We start from the raw sequence: 22,939 nt of genomic DNA, 5'->3' as shown, positions 1-22,939 counted from the left end.
TCCATTTGAGGGGGTAGTTTCTCTAAATCAGGGTTTCTCATCCTTGGCACGACTGGCATTTTGAACCGGATAACTCTTTGTCGTGGAGGATGTTTAGCAGTGTCCCTGACCTCTCCCCACTAGATGCCAGTAGTACCACCATTCTTTCTCCTGCTTGTGACAACCAAAAATGTCTCCAGTCAGTGCCATGTGTCCTTTGGTGGGCAAAATGATACCCCGTTGAGAACCACAGTTCTAAATGAATAAACCAAAGAACAGAACTGTCAATAAACTTAAATAATAGCACCTAGCCAAAAAGCAGTTGCTGAACTGGAAAAGAAAATGATGACTCCTGAGTCCCAAGCATTTGACGCTTAACGCCAGTGCACCCTCCTCCGCGGAAATTCAAGCCCCTATTTATTCCCCAGAGCCCCTTATTCCTTGGGTTGGTTAGTTCTGAAAACACATCCACTAGTACTGAGTTGTCAGTATAAATGTCCCCTTGTGCTGCGCTGCATCCTTGGTTGGGTTGAATACATCTGATTGGTGTTACTCTCCTGGGGTGGAGGTGGAGGTGGAGTTGGTGTCACTAAGTAAATTCTGAGACTAACTTCGGTCTCAAAGGGAGCAAGTCTGTAGAGCAGGCAATGGACCAGAAGCAACCCTGTAACTGTCAATGCAGAATCTTTTCTAGCTTAAAGCCTTTACTAAGAGCAGAGCTGCTCATGGACAGGATGGGGTGGGATGTGGAGCACACAGGATGACTGAACCGAGCAGACGAGAGACTTTCCCATTCTGTTAGCTGGTAAGTCGCTGAACCACATTAATTTTTGTCAGAGCACTGTTTGGAAATGATTGCAACATGGACTTTTGTTCATTGATTTAAACAGCACCTTTCATTTGCGTATCAATTTTTCGATATGTCAGTGCCTGTCTCTCAATAAATCCTAAAAGACTGGTCCCCACCTTCTTCTTTATTCACACTGGTGTGTGAACTTGTTGATCTCCCAAAATGAGTCAGCAAAGTCAGGTACCAATTAATCTGAGCAACAAACCACCTCAAGCAGTTTGGGAATAGAGACAGGTGTAGGAAATTATTTTAAAAACAAACTCTGCAAGACACAAAAACGAAGTGGGATGGCATGCTGGTGTAACTATTACACAAAGCTAGGTATAAACCTCCACCACTCAGCTCTGTATCATTCAGTGAACATATGTTGAGGACCCACGGGCTCTAAGACCCTGTGTTGATATTCTGGAGAACATAAGAACACCCAGAGTCAGGCTCTGCTTTGATTTTTTTTTTTTTTGCATAAGCTAACAGATAAACTATTGCATATGCATAAGTAGTTATCCTGTGAGGCAGAAGGTAATCAGTGCTTTAAAAAGGCATAGGCAAAGTGTCTATTTTTGGCATTCACAATTTTTGGTCTCATTATACCACAAAGAATTAAGTTTTCATCACGAAAGTGTAATTGGTATGGAGTAAAAGGAACCCTAAATTTAGGGTCAAAAAAATCTGGGCTGAAACCTTGTATTTTCATTCTCTAGACACACACCTCTGAGCATGTTCCTTTAGCTCTCTTCACCTCTCTCTTCACCTCTCTGAGCCTCTCTGCCTGGTCTACAAAAAGAGAACAATATTGCCTCAAAGGGTAATTCTGAAGAGCATAACTTTTGTTAAATTTTCAGACAAACGTGAGAATCTCTAGTGCTGGGATTTAATCACAGCTAAACGTGGTTTATAGCTTACCTTGTGCAAAGTCCCTTAATATATTATCTTTAACCTACATGGTAATCCTATGAAATGGACATCATTCATTATCTCCCTTTTACAGATAAGAAAATGGAAGGCCAGAGAGGTTAAGCGATTTGTCTGAAGTCACACAGCTGGCATTCAACAGACTGTTGAGTCGATTGAACCTAGGCCTACGGAACTTGAGAGCATGTGTAATTTCCACGTCGCCATGTTGCCATTTTACCATAGCCTCTATTTTGCATGAAAGAACAGAAAATATGAATAAACAAGTTCATACAGCACTCGAAATACAGGGACTGATAAAATAACCATCAAAAAAATCCTGATTTACGATATTTCAAGGGGAAAAAAAAAAGAACAAATACAAGTTACTCTCAACAGGACTGTTAAGAACATGAGACAAGAAACAGGTGTGAGGATGCTCGCAGAGGTCTGGTCCTACTCTTTGTTTCAACACTTGAGCAGAATGAGGGCCTGGAAGCCTCAGGAGCTTTTCTGTGTTCATGTTTGAACTCAAACCCAGCACACCCCTCTCACTCAGAGAGAAAGAGGGGGCCAGGATATCACTGTGTTCTGGAATATGAAGATGAGAAACAACTGGCTAGTTCTCCTCAAGACATATAGACAGTTTCTATTTGGCAGATCACAGTATGACATACCAGGTCAAAATCATCTATTCTTATGCTTTACAGATTGAAAAGGGTCCTTTTCTGGGGGAGAACAGGGAGACACAGCATCGTGAAACACACGAGGGCCAATGGGATTCAGGGAGACTCCCATGTAAAGTACTCTCCTATGGGCTGGCCGCGAGGGGCCACCTCATTTAATCCTTAGGAGAGGGGATGTGGGGCCCGGGCTCTATCACTATTTTGCAGATGAGAAGACTGAGGTGTGATGACCCTAGTGTCTTCCCCAAGGTGTCTCTGGGTAGTCATTTGTGTTACTTTATGGCAGCCAGCCACCTTCAACATGAGGGGTGTCCTCTCGTCCCCGTCCCCCTTTCCCAGGGCCTACCTTGTTCCCTGAGTACAGATTCACTTCCCAGTCACCTGCACGTCACTCTGCTCACCTTCCATCAGGCACACAGGGGGACACCAGCTGGCACACACTCCAGCACCGACATTTAATAGTAGTATTTTCCAACGGCCCACGACCTTTGAACTGACCGATATTTGGCAGCCCACTCAGTTGTCTGTAAAAGGCTTGCACGACTCTTTGGCAAACTCCAGCCACAAAAGTGAGTTTGTACCATCCAAGGGAATGATTCGCACCATGGAAGGGAAACTTCATCCCGGCCCAAGCAAAGAATGAGGAAGATAAATCTTTAGGAAAAAAGAAATCTCCAAAGCCAAAGAGAAACTCATTCTATTTGGATGATCTATCGCCCTCCTCCCATAAGGCAGATCATTAGGGTTACCTGGAATCTCTAGTTTTACACCAGCGCCAAAAACTAGGTATTAATCTATTTTTATAGATGATGAAAATAAGCCTCAGAGGTTAAAAAACTTGCCCCGGCCCATCCAGGTGGTAAGTGCCAGGACTGAGTTTCTTCAAACTCACTCACCTTTGGTAAGGCACTCCCCTCCCGAGAAAACAAACAGCCGAGCAAAATGAAGGGGAAACACTCCTTCTCTTTGAGCGCATGATTAAAAACAGTTAAAACTTTTGGCTCAATGATCCAGCCTTCCACCTTTTTGGCTACCTACGGTGAATGTCCAAAAGGACAGTCATCCCACGTCCACATACTTTCTTACCTGCTGAGGTTCCGACTTCAGGTCGCTCCTCCTCCGTTGAGCTGGGCAGGCACAGCCTCACTAGCTTAATTAAGACTTAGCCTAGAAATAGGCTTTCTGAGGCCAGCGGTTTCCAATTTGAATCTGCACCAGCAGAACCGTGAGGGCTTGTTAAAGCGCGGGCTCTATGCACGGAGGTTTGGAGTCAGCAGATCTGGGCTGGGGGCTGAGAATCTGTATTTCTTTCATGTTCTCTGGTGATGCCGATGCAGCTGGTCTGGCTGGGGACCACATTCTGAGAATCGCTCTTCCAGACCCTCACTCAGATCTTGTCCCCGGGGGTCTACGTCTCCAGAAGCAGGAGGAGACAAGACAAATTCAAGGAAAGAGTGCTTCTGCATCAGGTCGAGAGCAGCTGGCCAGTGCCTCCCTCCCCGAGAGCCCTACTCAGTTCTTTCTAGAACCTCCGAAGATGCAATGGGCCCTTCTGATTGACAGGCTACCCAGTCCCACCTCTTTGAACCAGACATCAGGAAAAAAGAAAAAAGAAAAAGAACATTGAAAGGACCATCTGAAGGGCAAATTAAGTTCCCCACCCCTCCCAAAGGGTACTTACTCCACGCAGTAGGAAAAAGGTGTTAACCTCCTTGCCCCTCCCCCAGAAACTCCACTCCTTAGCATCATGACCCAATTACTGATCTTCCTTTTTGTGGGGGAGCTGGATTCAGCTTAGATGTGTCACCATCAATGTTGACAGTCTCATGCTGTGTCAGACAAACTACATTTTGTAAAGACATTTATCACAAAATAAAGGAACTGATACACCTACTAAAAATATCCTCCCAGAAATCTTATTTGATCATCCCAGAGAAACATGCACAAAAACAAATCGACACCATCAACACATGGGAACTCCCAGTTCTTTTTTCTCTTTAGACTAATGGTTTCTGAAAGTGCTTTTAACCATGCAGATTAGAGAGGCTGGAGTCAATTCTGTAACATTTGATGGCTGCTGGGGTAACTATTGATTTTTTTTTCACCTCAAATGACACTCAATTAAGGAACATGGACAAATCATTACTGTTTCCAGCTTGAATGGTAATTTATAAAGTTTTAGGGGTTAGAACATAGGAAGTATTTTTAGCATGGAAGATGTGTTACAGGCTGGAATGCTTGTGGGAAATATCTCTTACATGAAGAATTCCTGCTCCAAAATGCCTTGATTAATTAACACAAACATCTTTGAGGAAAAAGGGCGCAGCATCTCATGTCTAGCAGGACACTGGCAGGGTTCTTTGGAAACTCCAGAGCAAGCCAAATGCAGTGAAGCCAGGCCTCTTGCATTCATGGCTGGTCCAGTTCCAGGGAAACGCCTTGGGCTTGGGAGAGCTCTGGAAAGGCTCTGCTCTAGTTGGCACTGAACCGAAGTCCATTTTGCCTTCTGCTCCCAGGTCCCCCGAGAGAGTGAGTCAGCCTCAGCGCCCTGGGGGTGTGAGCTGTGCTGAGCCCTGGAGGAACCACATCAAGAATAACCCCAGTGCTCTGCCAGTTCTTCACCCTGAGACTGTCCTTCCAGAACTCTACACTGGAATGAAGCCTTATGGAAAAGAAATACAGTATTTACTGAAAGTATCCTTCTGAGATTTTTTTTTAACATACGTTATTTTGTTTAGTTCTCACATTAACCCTGCAAGACAGGGATGAGCCTCTTCTATTACACACGGGGGGACAAAGGGTGTTCAGGGAGGTTCAGTAATATGCTCAGCATCACACAGCACATTAGTGACAGATCTCAGATAAGGGCCAGAGCCGGTTCACTCCAAAGTCACCATCTAGTCTACCAGATCCCTCTCATTATCTACAGGAAGGGGAAAAATTCACAACAGGTCTACAAAATTTATTTTTAAGCCACTCAGACAGTGAGTGGGGAACAAGCAGTCGGCAGGTTTTCATCAATGTCAAGGAGCGATTCCTACCAGCAGGTCCTTGGGCAACACTTGCAGTAGGTACTTCTGGGTTTACAACCTTCCCATCTCCTGGCTCCCCTCCTACCACCCAGAGCCTGCATTATCCCCTCTATCAGAGCTCCCTTCCAGCTTCTGGAGTTTTCCAGAACCCTGATGTGGTCTCCCATTCAGTGTTATAAAGACCATGTAATTGTAATAGTGTCTCCCCTACAAGAAAAAAAAAATCTAGTAAAAGAGAGGCAAATGTCTCTTGCTTAAAAATGAATAAACATTTCCCTTCCCACCACCTACCTCTTATCAATAATTCCATTGCTTCCATATACATGGGCTCAACTTGTGAAATGAGAGTAAAATGTTGTCTAAGTAAAGTAATTTGCACCACGCAAATGACAAATGGGTTCATCTCTTCAAAGAGAAATCTGTGTTTTAGAGCTTTCAATGAATTCTAATGCTGCATGGGGAATTTTATGAGCTGGCAGGGTTTTTCTAGATGTATTCCTTCCTGACTCGATCTTTCATCCCCCAAGCAGTGAAGGGACTGCTTACACAGGCATCCCCCACATGAAAGTCGTTCATATCTGGTCTAACATGACCAGGTTTTGACTTGGTGAGCCTTCCCATGGCTGTGGTTTCTCCAAAATAAAGAGATGTAATCTTTCCATGAATAATCTTCTACCGGGGAGTGGAATGATGCCAAGAAAACCCACTGGAGTCAAAGGCAGCTGTGAGATTTCCCCAAATTCCAGAAGAACTGAATGATGTAGTTTCCTCCCCAAATATTTCATTAATATATGTCACAAAACTTAAAAAAAAATTTTATGCAAAGTAGCCAAAATACTCTTTGTTCAGACATGCTACTTGCTTAGGATTGTTGAATAGCTGGAAAGTCCTGTCTTGTTTAGCATCGGAGCACACAACAGCCAGAGCCATAGCAACTCTGAGAAACTGAAATGTTAAACTTGACATTTACCTTTTTATTTGAAGAATAGTTGGTTTACAATGTTGTGTGAATTTCTGGTGTATAGCATAGTGATTCAGTTATACACATATACATTTTCCTTTTCCTATTCTTTTTCATTATAGGTTATTATAAGGTGTTGAATATAGTTCCCTCTATGATACAGCAAAAATTTGTTGTTTATCTATTTTATATATAGTAGTTAGTATCTGCCAGTCTATCCCTTCCCTCTCCCCTTCCCCCTGAGAATCATGTTTGTTTTCTATGTCTGTGAGTCTGTTGGTAAATAAGTTCATTTGTGTCATTTTGTTTAGATTCTGCATATAAGTGATACTGTATGGTAGTTGTCTTTCTCTTTCTGCCTTACTTCACTTGGTATGACAATCTCCAGGTCTATCCCTATTACTGCAAATGGCATTATTTTATTCTTTTTTATGGCTGAGCAGTATTCCATTGTGTGTGTGTGTATATCACAACTTCTTTATCCAATCATCTGTTGATGGACATTTAGGTCACTTCCATGTCTTGGTTATTGTAAATAGTGCTGCTGTGAACATTGGGGTGCATGTGTCTTTTCAAATTAGCATTTTCTCTGGATATATGCCCAAGACTGGGATTGCTGGATCATATGGTAAGTCTATTTTTAGTTTTTTAAGGAATCTCCATACTGTTCTCCATAGTGGCTGCACCAAACCACATTCCCACCAACAGTGTAGGAGGGTTCCTTTTCTCCACACCCTCTCCAGTATTTATCATTTGTAGACTTTTTAATGATGGCCATTTTGACCAGTATGAGATGATACTTCACTTTTGAGGCAAAAGTTACATAAAGTTTTCTTTTTCTTATTATTAAGAAATAATCATCTGTGCATTCAAAAATTCAACGGTGTATGTTCCAGAGCAGACCGGACAAAGACTCCTTTCCTGATGTGGAAGGTCAAGCTTGCTTCCTGTAATAGTTGGAAATGAAAAGAGGGAAAAATGTGAATAGTGGGCACAGGAAACAGGTATATGCAGGTAGAACCTAGGAAACACAGGTAGAAAACCCTGCCTTCTGCTCTTCATCACCTAATCTACATTCTGATCGGTCACTGGCTCTGAAGGCACCTGCTCTAGGGATGAGCGATGTTAGAAACGTCAGAAGAGCAGAGTATTGCGGACTATCACTCGGAGCCTTTTCACACACCATACACTTCAGTACCCCCAGACTCCTAACTATCTCTCAGTCATTACCAGGCCCTGTGTCCTTGGGCCTTTGCCCAAGCTATTTCCTCCTCCAGGAACACACTCACCCAACCCTCAATTTTCCTCCTGCTAATTAAGTGTTATTCATGTCTCAAGTCCCATCTCAAATGTAACTTTCTTCAAGATGCCTTTCCTGATCCTTCTCCAGGAGGGCACATTTCTTAAGCACTATCTTTGGATTTACCAAATAAGCCTTCTATTATAGTTATTTGTGTTTAGTACTTGTCATTTTCCCCCTACTAGAACTCCCACCAGGAAGGGAACCGTGGCTTCCCCATCCTTGCACTTGTGGTGATGCTTGGCACAATGTCTTGAGCACAGAAGATATCCAATAGATATGTTATTTAATGGAAGTGAGGAGGAAACTATGGAGGGGAAAGAAGAGACATAATCCTAGAATAGTCCCTGCTTTCTCCCTTGGAAAAAGGAAAGAAAGATCTTTTTTAAACTCTTCCCATCTCCCAGGACTCTTGCCCTGTCTTGCTCTGAATATGAAATTCAGGTTATTCTTCTTGCATTTTCCCTTCAGTTAGTTGTGATCCTGAACAGAGGTGAGAATACTGGTCTAGAGGGACCAGGGTGGGCACAGGCTGGTGCTCACCATGCAGAACAAGAAGTAACAGGAGACTAGGGTTTGGATAACCAGGACTGTTTGTTCTCTCCCACATGAACTCGCTTGGCAGCCTTGCAGGTCAGTCTCTACATTGAAGCTTTATATCCAGTTCAAAAATACCATAATTCATTTGTGTCTTTTTGACATCTGGGGACCTCTAACAACAGATTCTAGCATCCTGTGGCTTTGTGGTCTCCCCTAGGCAATGGTATAGATCAGCCTAGTTTTTTTTTTCTAGAATACTGAAAAATAGGCCATTCTGTTTATTTGACTTATCAGGTTAAAACATAATTACATATATGGTATAGGAAAATTACCGTACTCAAAGATACAACATTCAGCAAGATTCAATGAACACTAAACATAAGATTAACACAATTTCATTTTTGTTAGAATGTCCTTGAAGATTTAAAAATAATTCACAATTAGTTACTATTATACAGGACTGTAAAAAAATATTGAAATCTCTAGCATTGTGGAAAATGGTTGGCTTTTTTTTTTTAACATTACTCCAATATGATACAAAAATAATAGAAAAAACTAGCTTCCCCAATTTACACTACTTGAGGAATACAGTTTATGAAATATATGTGAAGATTATATTTATCTCATCCTGTTATCTATATAATTTCACCAAGCTATTATTAATATCAATGTTATAGCCATATGTCTACATGTACTTCTTTAAAAAATCCACAATATGCACATAGAATACCATATTCTTGATGTGACAAACGTGAATTATAAATAAAAGCAACAACAATAACAGTCACACTGAATAGTTACTCTTTTCCAGGCACTAAATTCCTTACATTATCTCATTCTTTTTTTTTCGTTGCTATAATTAACTTTATTTTTTTAAATTGAAATACAGTCAGTTGACAACATTGTATCAATTTCTGGTGCACAGCATAATGTTTCAGTCATACGTGGACATATATATATCCCTTTTTATATTCTTTATCATTCATACACAAGATATGAATATAGTTCCCTGTACTACACCACAGAAACTTGTTTATTTATTTTATATATAGTAGTTAGTATCTGCAAATCTCGAACTCTCAATTTACCCCTTCCCACCCCTTTCCCCCCCTGGTAAGTATAAATTTGTTCTCTTTGTGAGTCTGTTTCTGTTTTGTAAATAAGTACATTTGTGCTGGTTTTTTAGATTCCATAGATAAGTGATATCTTTCTCTTGCCGGCTTACTTCACTTAGTATGACGATCTCCAGGTCTATCCATGTTGCTGCAAAACAACCTAATTTTTTAACCCCAATCGAAACGTCATTTTAGGTAGCTCAGGAAAGATCCTCCCTGTTAAGTACTTTCACAGTGCCTGATTACCCTTGGGACATTTTACGTTTACTAATAACTCAGTAGTTCCCATTCCAGCAAGGGTGGACTCCCCCGCGGAGCAGCCTCACCCAAGTCCGGCTGCCAAGGCTTCTCTTCCCACACCACCACTGCCCACCGGGGGCCGGGGCCAGGCCTTCTGTCCTCAAGGGCTGGTGCTCCCGAAGGACCTGAACTGCGGACAAGGAGGAGAAGTCAATTTGCAGCCGTGTGCAGTTTCCTTAAGACTTTGGCCCCTCTCCAGGGGTGGTGTGAGGTTAAGGAGAGGCTTGCCCTTGGCTCCCCTGCATCTGCCCTGGTCATTTCTGTGTAGTGTGTCCAGCACAGCCTCCCTCCTCTTCCTTCCCTCCCCGCCCCAATCCTGTGCGCTCTGCCAACCTTGGCTGCAGCCAGGTAACTCACTTTCAGTCCCCCTTTCTTAAGGCATCAACACCAGGGTAATCTACTTCCATTATCTCAAATCTAGCTCCGAAGTTGGAAACTGAATAGTACCTATTGCTTCCTCCTCGGCTGACCACTCCGGATTTTGTTAGTTTCCCAGGAACAAGCCGACTAGGGGCTCAGAGGGCAGAGCTGGGAGACCTGGGGGCCAGGGCTAGTGCTCTCAGACTCGAAGATGAATCCTTCCTCCAAGCGACTATGCCCAGGGGCACCTCCTAGACCAATCAGACCTGAGAAAGGAGGAATGGGTTTCTTTTTCCCTAGCCTGCCTACCCCCCCAGCCCACCCCACCCCCAGCACACGCCTGGGTCAGGTTCTGAATAGCCCGGTCTCAGTATTTTTCTCTGTGAGTCCCTCTTCCCACGTGCCCCCTGCAACAAAGGCCTGTAGAGGAGACTCTGCCCCTTTCCTGTAGGTGAGTGAGAAGATGCCCAAACTCCCCACATCATTGCACTTTCGCCTATAAAACAAGTGGTGCCAAGTGACAGAGGATGAAACAGAAGCTGAGGGGACCTAAGACAATGTCTGCCTGCTTTGCAGTTTCTCCAGGGGCCTCCCTATATGATCCTCAACAATGTACCTTCAACTCTTCTCCAGTCACACTGGCAGGTGTGCAAGGAAGTGTCAATGCCTGGAAGCTCTGCAGACACATCTCCTGGGAATCCTTTCCGAGGATGGGAGGAAGGGTAGTAGATCTCTTCCCCATCCAATTCTTTAACCTGATTTTCTTCGGCAAATTCGCAAGTACAAAGGAAGAGGACAAGTGTAGCAGTTCAGTGCAGGGTCTTGAAGTCAGGGAAGTCTGGCTTCAAACTGTGACTCTGCGATTCACGAGTTTTATGGCTTTCAGCTTTCTTGGTCTGTCTTTCCTCCAGTGACTAATGGAGATCACATCGGGGCTGTGAAGATAGTACACCTCCTTAGCACCGTTTAGACTCAACATTGGTGGTCATTACCAGTATGGAGCAAGGTCTCAAGTCCACCTGGTAATATGTGTGAATGGCGCCCCCGGAACTGTGCCGGTCAGTGTGTGCCTGCAGCAGCATTTTATCTATAGCCCTGGAAGATGTAAGTAAAAAGGAGGGTCTTCAAAGTCCACGTGAAGCAGAAGGTAGACAGCTAGTGGGAAATTCTCAGCAGCAGCAATTCCATTTCCAATTTTGCCTGAGTATAAATTTGGTTCAGGGCAATTCTGGAGCTAGAGAGAAAGTAATTCTTTTTTTTTTTTTCCTACATCAAGGGAATGTATGATACATTGCAGAACTTACTTAAAAAGGAGACTTGGTTTTTGATCCAATAAACACCTTGGACTTTTTAAAAGAACACTGTAAAAAATAGAAAGGAACTTTATTACTTCAAGTTCACGTCAGGGAACACTAACCAGAATTTCTGAGTGTGTAATGGGGTATTAGGCACAAATAGGAGGGATGTTATGCAGATTAGACATAATTAGACAGGATGATTAGACATAATCATTGCCATCAAGGAGCTTCTAATATAAAGAGCAGCGATCCTTAACCTGAGGTTACAGTGAGCCTCAGAGGACTCGTGAACCTCCTGAAATTGTATATACAACTGTGTGTGTATTTGTGAGCAATTTCTGGTGAGCTTTCTTCAGATTCTCAAAGGGATCCACAAAAATTAAAAAAAAAAGATTTAGAACTACAGATCAAGACAGAAGAATCATTTACTTGTAGCAATTTTCCTATGGAATGCCACAAAAATAGGCTATTCACAGTCATCTAATTCTGGGTTTCTCACTCTGGTTTAGATAAAGGACGAGCTTAATTCTCGGCCTGCGGAATCTAAAGATACCCTGGGTCTTTCATTCCTCTGTAAACATGTGATTTTTCAATACATTTGGATTTTTCAGAAATCGTTCACAAAACTTGTGCCAAGATCTATGGCCCCCTTGGTATATTCCTCGTGGGCTGCCGTGAGCCACACGATAATTTATGACCAGCCCGCTGTGTTGAGCCCTCCTCCCTGTATGACTAACAGGAAGAGAAGTTTGGCAGCCACACAGCCTTAATGAATGAAAAATGCAAACTCTGCAAAACCTTCTGCATTGAAATCCCCCGGAGTCTTGATGGAGACACAGTTCCAAAAAGCCTGCATTTCCAAGATGCAATTTACTGCCCTCAGAGGTTTGCTGTGGGCCACCCAATGTACATAGGCCCTATTCAAACAGATTTTATCAGCCAAGCAGATATGGTGATTTTTATGATAAAATGGGGAAATTTGTTGAAACGAGATGCTTCAGCTGAGCGCGAGAAGTCACGTCTTATTGATACATATTTCAGTCTGATTTGCACACAGGGTCAGGAGAGAGACTAAGCTCTGACTCCGCATTGCTCTGCTGCCTTCCACCACCGAATCTTGAAGAAGGAAGGAGACCCACAGCTGGTTTTACCCTTGGATGGGGTTTTCTTCATAAAAACAAATGGGTATTGAGGAAGAAGCTACCACTGAATTCTCACGGGGAGTAGCCTGGAATTTCCTCCCATTCGTAGACTTGAGCTCAGTGAGGTGAAGGCTCTGGGGAGGTGCTGGACACAGAGAGGCTGCTTCTTTGTTAGCATATGGAAGATTGGCTCCCCTGGGGCGTGGGGGTACTATTCACCCTAGAAATGGGATTTTATTTCCCACGCAGGATATAAGATATAGTGCAGGTCCAGGATCCATTATTCAGAACGCTTGAGGCCAGATGCATTTCAGAATTTGGAATCTTTCAGATTTTTAAAAAGTTAATCTGGGGCATAAACTGTACAGCTCAGAGAAGCTGTGGTACCAGCCCATAATCAAACAGATTCCATTTTTTCCTTCTGCCACCATTAAAGTTATTGATCGCGTCTCCCCTTGTGGTGCCAAGATGCGTCCAATGACTACAAGAATATTATTCTCATACAGTGACAAGCAAGAGAAGGGAGAGAAGGACATGGTTTCTTATTATGGGAAAAAGTCTTTCCTAAAAGCCCCAAGGAGACTTTTCCCAGATACTGCTGCCCAGAACTGGGTCTGAAACGTAATCTAAAACAAATTCCAGGCAAAAATGTATTCTCTGCATTTGGGAGGGATCTATGCCCCCTAAGCACACTGCTGACAGAGCTGAACAGAAGTTTGGGTGCTTTCTCAGGGAACGTGGAAGGAGTAGCACTGGATAAGGCAACGGACGGTGACTACCACCTAGACTGTATCAGAACCAAGGCAGGGTCCGAATTCCTAGAAAAGGAACAGGAGCAACTGCCTAAATGGCCTCTGATTAACGTCTGAGCCATCTGTGATGCTAATCTATGTGCCTCCTCGAAGAAGAGACCTAAGAAGCTCCTGAGGACACTGAAACTTAGACCTGTGACTCAAGTACACAGACGAATTTTTATTGAAATAACCAGAGGTAATTAGTGTCCTATCTTAGAACTTGAAATTAAGGTATGGTGCTTTACTTGTAACACTATAAGGGAAGTGGATGAAGGTAGAGAAAATGAGAATAAGAAAATGGAAAATGAGGCAATAAAGAGACAAGCTATAGACCAGACCAGGAGATCAGCGAAGTATGGCCCTTGGGGTAAATCTAGCCTGTTGCCCTGTTTTCATAAATAAAGATTTATTGATACACAATCATGCTACAACAGTAGAGTTGAGGGATTGCAATGGAGACCATATGGCCTGCAAATACTGAACGTTTAGTATGTTGTCTTTTACAGAAAATAGTTAGTAATCCCTGAGCTTGACCAACTCACCAAAGCAAGGTGATAAGAGAACAAGTATAAGGTGACACTCTCCAATCTCAGGCCAGGGAAGAGTCCCAGAGGAGCTACCAGGGACCCCAATAGATGGGGCAGCATGGCAACAGGGGATCTAGGTTAAATGTCCTAAAATCTGGTCACAAGGCCATAGGCATCTGGGAACTTGCACGGCCGTGGTCACTAGGAAGAGGGAAACAGCCAGGGAAAGGCTGGATCCCAGAGCTCACCACAGGACTAAAGGATTAAACAGATGACTCGGACAGGAACTCACAATGAAAGCCAAAGTAGATGCACGGTTCTTCCAAATGGGCTTATGAACAAGGCGGGAGGGGGGAGGTGTTTGTGTACATAAACTCAAGAGTCTGAAGGCAACAACCCCATAATTCAAGTGAGAACCCCACAGATGAGCAACTACAAACCAGGAAGATGAGTGGGCAGCACAGATTTGTGACACAGAGCTCGAGCTTCAGTATTATACTTGCGATAAACCTACAAGAGAGCTGAATAGTCATCCTTCACTGGTTTGAGGGAAACCTGGGGCTATTGAAATGACTCTACCTGAAGTCAGAATTGTTCTGGGAGGCATCAGAACTGAGCCACGTGGAGAGAGCACAGCAGTTCATCTAAGTCACCAGGGGCAGGCAGTAGGGGCAGGGACAGCGGGCAGACGAATAAACCTAACGACTTCCACTGGGGGAAATGACTTCATACTGTGGATCTAGAATCACCACTCTCTGCCTTAGATAGCACTAAAGAAAACTGAACTATTTTTCAATTCTTTTTTTCCCCCAAGATTCCCTTTTATTTCTGTAAGTACAAACACATCAGCTGTATCCTTCTTCCCCATTCTGTACTTTAATGATGTTGTTGAAACATGAGGCAAAACTATATTTTAGGTTAATGTTTCCTGGTGGCAGCTGGAAAGGCACCTTAACATCAATATTAAAAATACTTGGAAATTACATTGTAGGCAGTGAATCCACCCGATAGTGTGAGAATTCTTACAGCTCTATCAAAGAGGGTGTGCCCTTCCAGGGGGCAGTGTCCTCGTCTCTTCCCGTTCTTCTGCACCCTGATCTCATAGGAAAGCTTCCCTAACCCTTAGAGATTTAGGTAAACTTGGTTTGAACTCCCAGAGTTACAGCTTGTATGAGACCAGGGCCTCCCAACATTTTCTCAAGTATTCCTGGCCTTTGAACCTTCTGGTTCCCTCTAGCTCGGCTCCTCCATCTGTTTCTGTAAGTTGAGTGTCATCCTGTTATGGGTTGACTTACATCTCCCAAGAAAATGTGTTACAGCTCTACCCCTGGTACCTCAGAACGTGACCTTATTTGGATATACGGTGTTTCCAGAGGCAGTCAGGGTGAAGTCACAAAGATGGGCCCTAATCCAATATGATGGTGTCCTTCTAAATGGGGGGAATTTGGATACAGGAACAGACACTCCCAGAGGGATGGAGAAGATGGAGAATGGCCATCTCCAAGACAAGGAATACCTAATGGTCCCAGAAGCTAGGAGAACGCCTTCCCCAGCACCTTCAGAGGGAGAACAGCCCTGCTGACACTTTCATTTTGGACCCCTGGCTGCCATAACCATGACAATGTGCTTCAGCTGTTTTATGCTACCGAGTGTGTGGTACAATTTTGCAGCGGCCCTCGGGAAGTAGTACACGTGCCCTCCAGGCCTGGGCTCAAAGCTCTGCCTCTTGCCTTGAAGCACCAACAAGTCTGCTCGTGCCAGGCCTCTCCCGGGTTTTCCCACTTTGGTTCCCCGTGTAACAGCGGGCCAGCCTGCACACCGCAGCCTCGAGCTCCCCACAGCCTCTCCCTCACACTGCACCATCAGAGACACCACACGCTACATGAAGCTGCCTGGGAGGTGTGGGCTGGGCCCCTGACCAGGCTCGTCTGCCTTCTCCACAGCTCCTGGAGTTCTAGAAAAGAAAACTTCTTCATATCATTTCACTATCATAAAGTGTAGTCCAGGGGTTTAGGGTGTCACTTAGATGTGCCCCTACAGGGCTCTGTCACTCTCAACACAGCAGAGCAGCAAGATCTAGGTGTTACAGTTAAAAGGCAGAAAGAGAAGGACGTCTGGGCCTTTCCTTTGACTCAGCATTGGCTTGACCAGATCAAGGGGCTGGGCCTCAGCTTTCCTTACAATAAACTCTCGGCGTGACCAGGAAGGTATAATTGTGACACTGGATGGCTAATCCAAGGGCCCTACTAAATCTGGAGTGTGAGATATAATTGCCAAATATACTGAGATGCTCAGGTCACCTCTAAAGAAAATTTCTCTTTTTTTCCCTCTCTAAATAAAATGTATTGAGATAGGGCAAACAATGATATGATGTAGGTTAGTAATAAGTATCAAATCAGGGTCATTGCAGGTAGCACACCCTGGTCATGGAGATCAAAATCATGAGCTCCCAAAAGCGAAGCCTCCTACACTGTTGGTGGGAATGTAAATTGGTGCAGCCACTATGGGGGACAGCATGGAGGTTCCTTAAAAAACTAAAAATAATGTTACTACATGATCCAACAATTCCATTCCTGGGTATATATCCAGAAAACACTCTAATTCAAAAAGATACATGCACCCCAATGTTCATAGCACTATATACAATAGCCAAGACATGGAAACAACCTAACTGTCCATCAACAGATGACTGGATAAAGAAGTTATGGTATGTATATACAATGGAACACTACTCAGCCATAAAAAAGAATGAAATAATGCCACTTGCAGCAACATGGATGGACATGGAGATTGTCATACTAAGTGAAGTAAGTCAGAGAAAGACAAATACAATATGATATCACTCATGCGTAAAACCTAAAAAGAAGACACAAATGAACTTATTTACAACACAGAAACAGACTCACAGACATAGAGAACAAACTTATGGTGACCTGTGGGGAAAGAGGGTGGGAAGGGGTAAATCGGGAGTTTGATATTTGGAGATACTAACTGCTATATATAAACTAGATAAACAGGAAGTTTATACTGTATAGCACAGGGAACTATATTCAATATCTTACAGTAGCCTCTAATGATAAAAATATGAAAAGGAATATATGTATGTCTGTGTATGACTGAAACATTATGCTGTACACCAGAAACTGACACAACACGTAAATGGACTATACTTCAATAAACTGAAAACATGATCCAAAGAAAGAAAACAAAAAAACCAAAAAAGAACAAGTATGAGCTCCAGAGGCAGACAGACCGGGTTGGAATCATCACTCTAGCACTTACTGGGCGTATAACTTTGGACACGTTCCACAGCCTCGGTTTCATCATCTGTAAAATGAAAATAATAATGCTTAAGTCATGGGATTATTATAAGAATTACATGAGCTAATCATGTCAAGGGTTCAGCATAGTGCCTGATTAATCCTCCTAGACATTGTTACCCATTTAAAAGGGCCATCTCCCCAGGCTAAGTGGTTGGGGGTTGGGGGGTGGCTAGCTGTTGTCAGGAGTTGTGTTTGGTTGTTGACAACAGGAGCTTGGAATTATGATATAAACAAAACAGAAGATATATTCTCTCACTCTCCCCACCCCACCCCCGCCCCTCCCTCTCCAAGAAACCAGTGGGTGGCCCAGGGCAAGCATGGCAGTTCATAGTCATCAGGAACTCAGGCTCCTTACTCCTCTCCTCTGCTCAGTCCTCCTTATTATGTTGTTCCCTTCCTTAAGGTCACTTCACAGTACAAGAGGGAGCCCAGCCATTACGCCAGAATCAGAGACAGCTGTCTGTCTCCTTTAAGGAATCTTTTCAGAGTCAACTAACGACTTCTGTTCCCACTTCATTAGCCAGAATGTAGTCGGATGGCCGCACCTAGCTGCAGAGTGGGCCGGGAAAGGTAGTTTCGCAGCTGGGCCCCTTGCTTTTCCAAATCCAATTAGAATTCTCTTTGAGGATATAGAAGAGAATGGATTTCAATAAGCAGCTCTGGTCTCTGGAACAAGAACCCCTGTTCTTCTCCAATTTAATCTTCACACAGGCTTAGAGTTGGAAAGGACCTGGGGCTCTGAGGTCCATAGAGAAAGAAGGGTCTCTCAGAGAGGCCAAGAGAGTGCTGAATCCAGGAGACTGGCCAGGATCACCTTGGTCTAACAACCAAGGCAATTTCTGGAGACAGAAGAGGACAAGCTCTCAGGTGAAATGAAGGCCCTCATCGTTTTAGAGACTAGAGACTTGAATGAGTCTCAGGATCACTGCCCATTATAGAACAGTGCTTTTTCAATCCCTGAAAGACAGATAATGTAAAAATAACCCTGGACACGGAAACCTGGGTCTGAGGTCTGGCTCTATTGCTCCCTCAGTGTGGGGCTTTGAACAAGTCACTCTCCTCCTGGAGAGAGAAGCAGGGAAAGGAAGCTACATGCATATAGTGTCTATTATAAAGAAGCTTAATACTCCATATCATTCTGTCCTAACCATGGTGATGCAGATGTGCTTAACTCAGGGTACAGGAGAATCAACTGAGGATCAGAGAAGGTCTAAAATTCCTCAGTTGGTCTAGACCCTTAGGGAGACCTCTGGCCCCAACACTCCAGCCATATGGAAACCTCTGCAGTTCTTCAAATGTTCCACCCCATCTCTCCTCCTCACCTTTGCATGTACCACCCCCCCCTACTTGGGACACTTTTCCACCTCTTCATCTGGTGCGCCCCACCTCATCCTCCAAATCTCAACTGAAAATTCCATTCTCTCAACGAGGCTGTTCCCCAAACCAGACTAGGTTATGTTTCCTGGCTATACTTCTTCCTTCCTTGACTACTTCTCTTGTCGTAGTGCTTACCACTGGAAATGTTTTGTTTAATGACTGCCTCCCTCTCTGGAACAAGAACCAACCCCTCTTTACTGCTGTGGTCCTCGCTTCCAACAAAAAGCCCAGCCTATCTCAGGCACCTGAGAAACATTTATAAGAATGCGTGAATTGTTGAATTTGATGGCAGAAGTCTTTATTTATTGACATTACTGATTGATTGATTGAAGTCCCTATCTATCTATCTATCTATCTATCTATCTATCTATCTATCTACTTATTTATTTTCCATTTTAGAAAATACTGTTCCACATTTTTTAACATTTTTTATTGATTTATAATCATTTTACAATGTTGTGTCAAATTCCAGGGTTCAGCACAATTTTTCAGTCATTCATGGACATATACACACTCATTGTCACATTTTTTTCTCTGTGAGTTATCATAACATTTTGTGTATATTTCCCTGTGCTATACAGTGTAATCTTGTTTATCTATTCTACAATTTTAAAATCCCAGTCTATCCAGGGATAGACTGTTCCACATTTTAAAACTGTCCTCCTTACCTGGGATTCAAGGCTCTTCAGAATCTTTCCAGCCTTCTTTACCAATGGAACCTATTCTCACCTTCCTGCATCTGGGCTGTGAGGATAATTATCCTCTCCATCTGGGACATGAGATTCTGGCCTCTTATCTGCCCAAAACCTAACCACCCATCAAAGCCCAGCTTAGATTCAGCCTCCTCCATGGAGCCCACTCTGCCTCTACAGTTAACACGAATTTCTCCCTTCCCTGAACACTTCTCAGAGCCCTAAGAGCCTGTACTGGTAATTTTGCGCGTGGTGTTCATGGCCTTCTTGTTTTACAGTTGCATTTTTCAAGCATTCACCACTATTTTCTCCTGGGTTTTCCTACTTACTTCCTTTCCGTGCATCATCTAAGCACATAGTTAGACCTGAGCTCTGGTCACAGGGAAGGAAGCAGGAAAAAAAGAAATTTCTGTGTCTTATGTCCCATCAGTGAAATTTCCAGAGTGATTTTAAAAATGAGGTCCGAGAGAGGAAGAAACTAACAAAAGATTCCCCCGAGCTTAGGGGAGAGGAGTAAGGAAGGCAAGGTGCTAAGCCAAGAGACAGCAGTGGATCCCAAGGTGTTTCTCCACCTGTTTTAGAGCAGAAGCCTTGCGGGGGGCGTGATGGGGTGAGACCTCTGAGAGCTGTGCAGCCTGAAAGCAACAGGCACCTGCAGGATGCTTACTGGACAGAGCTCCAGGGAGACTTAAGACCCCAGAGGAGCTCTCTGCACGGTGTCTGAGCAGATCAAGACCCAAACATCACAAATATTCTTAACCTCAGCTTGGCAAGAAGGAAATCGAATAATTCCTCAGCCTTCCAGGGATAGCAGGAGAGTATAAAAGAGATTTACAGGACCTAAAGGGACCAGGCAGAACTTTTAGAAATGAAGGACATCTTAGTGGCAATCTCTATGCAAAAGCAACTAGACTGGAGGATGTCACATGGACAAACCATTCAAGGACCAGATGGACCCTTTCCCAATACCTTGGCACTAGCTATACCTTCTAAAGTTTAGATGACTTGGAGATTCACCGTACTAGATCATAAGCTTCTTGATGGCAGAGCTATCATAAAACTTCATAAAATTTCTTTTTAGTATCTCTTCACTCACTGGTGTCTCTTACAAGAAAGGTAAATGAGTAAGTGAATAAATCGTGTTCCCTAGAAGAAAATTCCTGTTCTTTTTTTCCCCCTATTTTTTTAAATTGAAGTACAGTCGATTTATAATGTTCTGTTAATTTCTGATACACAGCATAGTGATTCAGTTATACATATATGGATATTCCTTTTCATATTATTTCCCATTATAGGCAATTACAAGGTATTGAATATAGTTCCCTGTGCTATATACAGTAGGACCTTGTTGTTTATCCAGTTTCATGATGATTTTCCTTGTAGTTCCACTTGTACAAGATCCACTGAATTTCAGTATGTATTCTGTGAGAACTGTCCCACTGGTAGGTGTATTTTTGATGTATCTGCGGGAAAAGGTGAGCTCCACATCCTTCTATTCCACCATCCTGAAGGCCCTCCCAGGAAATTCCTATTCTTAAGCTGGAGTTTCAAAGAGATACATTCCTCTAAGCCCACCAACGATACTCAGAAGTCCAGGTTACTGCACATGGAAGAGAGGAACTTGGGGAAAAAATCTACATTATCCTACTGCAGAGATAAAGGGATATCAGCACTGAGAAGTCCCACGGCTTGCTCTATGAGCAGGGGCTGGTGAAGAGGGATCTGGGGCCACCTCATCACAGTTGTGTCCTCGTTACGGACCACTGAGGCCATGGAGCTCTTTGCAGCGATGATCATCTCAGGTAGACCTCAGAACTCCTACTTCTCTTACAGGCACTAGAGGAAGGGATTAAGTGTCTTCATCAAATGTTCTCTGTCTTTCTATCCTGTTGGCAATGTATAAGTTTCTATCAATTGACTGAAACCTTTTATTTACATATCTAAGTGCAGGGATAAAAGAAAAGAGAAAAAATAAAGAAGGATCTTTGTTGGAGATACATTAGTGCTTACATTTAAATGACCTTAGTGAAAATGTTTAAAGGAAATCCTGAGAAAGTATGAGCAGGTTGTAAGTTTCATACTCCACTACAATTATTTGTGAAATAATTGCATGAAAATTCTTAAGGTATGAAATAAGAGAATAAAACATTGACTAGAAGGCAGTGCCATTATTGGAAATCATGACTAGTGTCCAGATTTTAAACATCTCAACTTCATTTTTATTGACTCAACATGGCTTACAATTACAATAAGATAATAACCATGGTTTTTGTTTTGGCCTTTGCTCATTGCCAGTGTCAACTTTTTGTCATGCAACTAACAATCTGAAGATCATTAAGCCCTTATCCAGGAATTCAGGGATGTAACCATTTCCAGATAAATATGTCATTGTTTTTCATTGAGGAAATCTCTGGATGTCACATTCTCATAAAAAGAAAGAAAAGAAAAGAGAACATATAATGAAATCTATGGCTAAATCATTAGTTATAATTTGTGCAAAAGAATTTTTTACAATGAACATAGGTAGACATTGGTTTCTGGAAACCATACTTTTTAAACCAGGGGGGTTTGGAAGTCAGAGGCAAAAGCACTGACCGTGTAAGTATCCCCATCCCAGCAAAACACAATTGGAGTCTCCTGTGCTTGCACCTGGGCTTCTAGTTGCTATGTAGATTTGGCATCTCCTTTACTCTCATGCTTCCTGAACTTGGCTCTTTGTAGACTTTTTAAAATACATATTTTTATTGAAATATAGTCAATTTACAATGCTGTGTCAATTTCTGGTGTACAGCACAATATTTCAGTCATATAGGAACATATATATATTCGTTTTCATATTCTCTTTCACCATAAGTTACTACAAGATATTGAATATAGTTCCCTGTGCTATACAGTATAAACTTATTTACCTATTTTTTATGTATTAATTAGTATCTGCAAATCTCAAACTCCTAATTTATCCCTTCCCGCTCCTTCCCTCCCAGTAACCATAAGTTTCTTTTCTACGTCTGTGAGTCTCTGTTTGTAAATAAGTTTGTCTGTCTTTTTTTTTTTTTTAGATTCCACATATAAGTGATATTATACGGTATTTTTTCTTTCTCTTTCTGGCTTACTTCACTTAGAATGATGATCTCCAGGTCCATCCATGTTGCTGCAAATGGCATTATTTTATTAATTTTTATGGCTGAGTAGTATTCCACTGTGTAAATATACCACGACTTCTTTATCTAGTCATCTGTCGATGGACATTTAGATTGTTTCCACACCTTGGCTATTGTAAACAGTGCCACTATGAATATTAGGGTGCAGCTTTTTGAATTAAGGTTCCCTCTGGATATATGCCCAGGAGTAGGACTGCTGGATCATATGGTAAGTCTATTTTTAGTTTTTTGAGGGCTCTCCATACTGTTTTCCATAATGGCTGCACCAAACTACATTCCCACCAGCAGTGCAGGCTCTTAGTAGATTTATCAGTTTCGCAGTACCCAGGTCTTCAGTGGCTTTGTCTATGGTGCTGCCTGGATCAGCATTTTCATCAAGCAACTTGGAGGAAGGCGGAGGTAAAGGAGAGGGTGGCTCCCTGGTGATCAAGTCAGTGATGCCAGTGAAGTAGCAAAGGTCATTCACTCTTGTAGACAAGAGCAGTTCTAGGCTGAGTCCTCTATCAGGATAACTGGGTTTTCCAACCTGCCCTCTTGTCTCACTGAAATTTGTATCTGCAATTGTCCCGAGTACCAATTATTCCATTTGGTTTGTGATTCAGCTTTGTCCC

The sequence above is a fragment of the Vicugna pacos genome, chromosome 2 (genome assembly GCF_048564905.1).
Source record: "Vicugna pacos chromosome 2, VicPac4, whole genome shotgun sequence".
NCBI classification, from domain to species: domain Eukaryota; kingdom Metazoa; phylum Chordata; class Mammalia; order Artiodactyla; family Camelidae; genus Vicugna; species Vicugna pacos.
Note: the sequence above shows the minus strand (reverse complement) of the source record.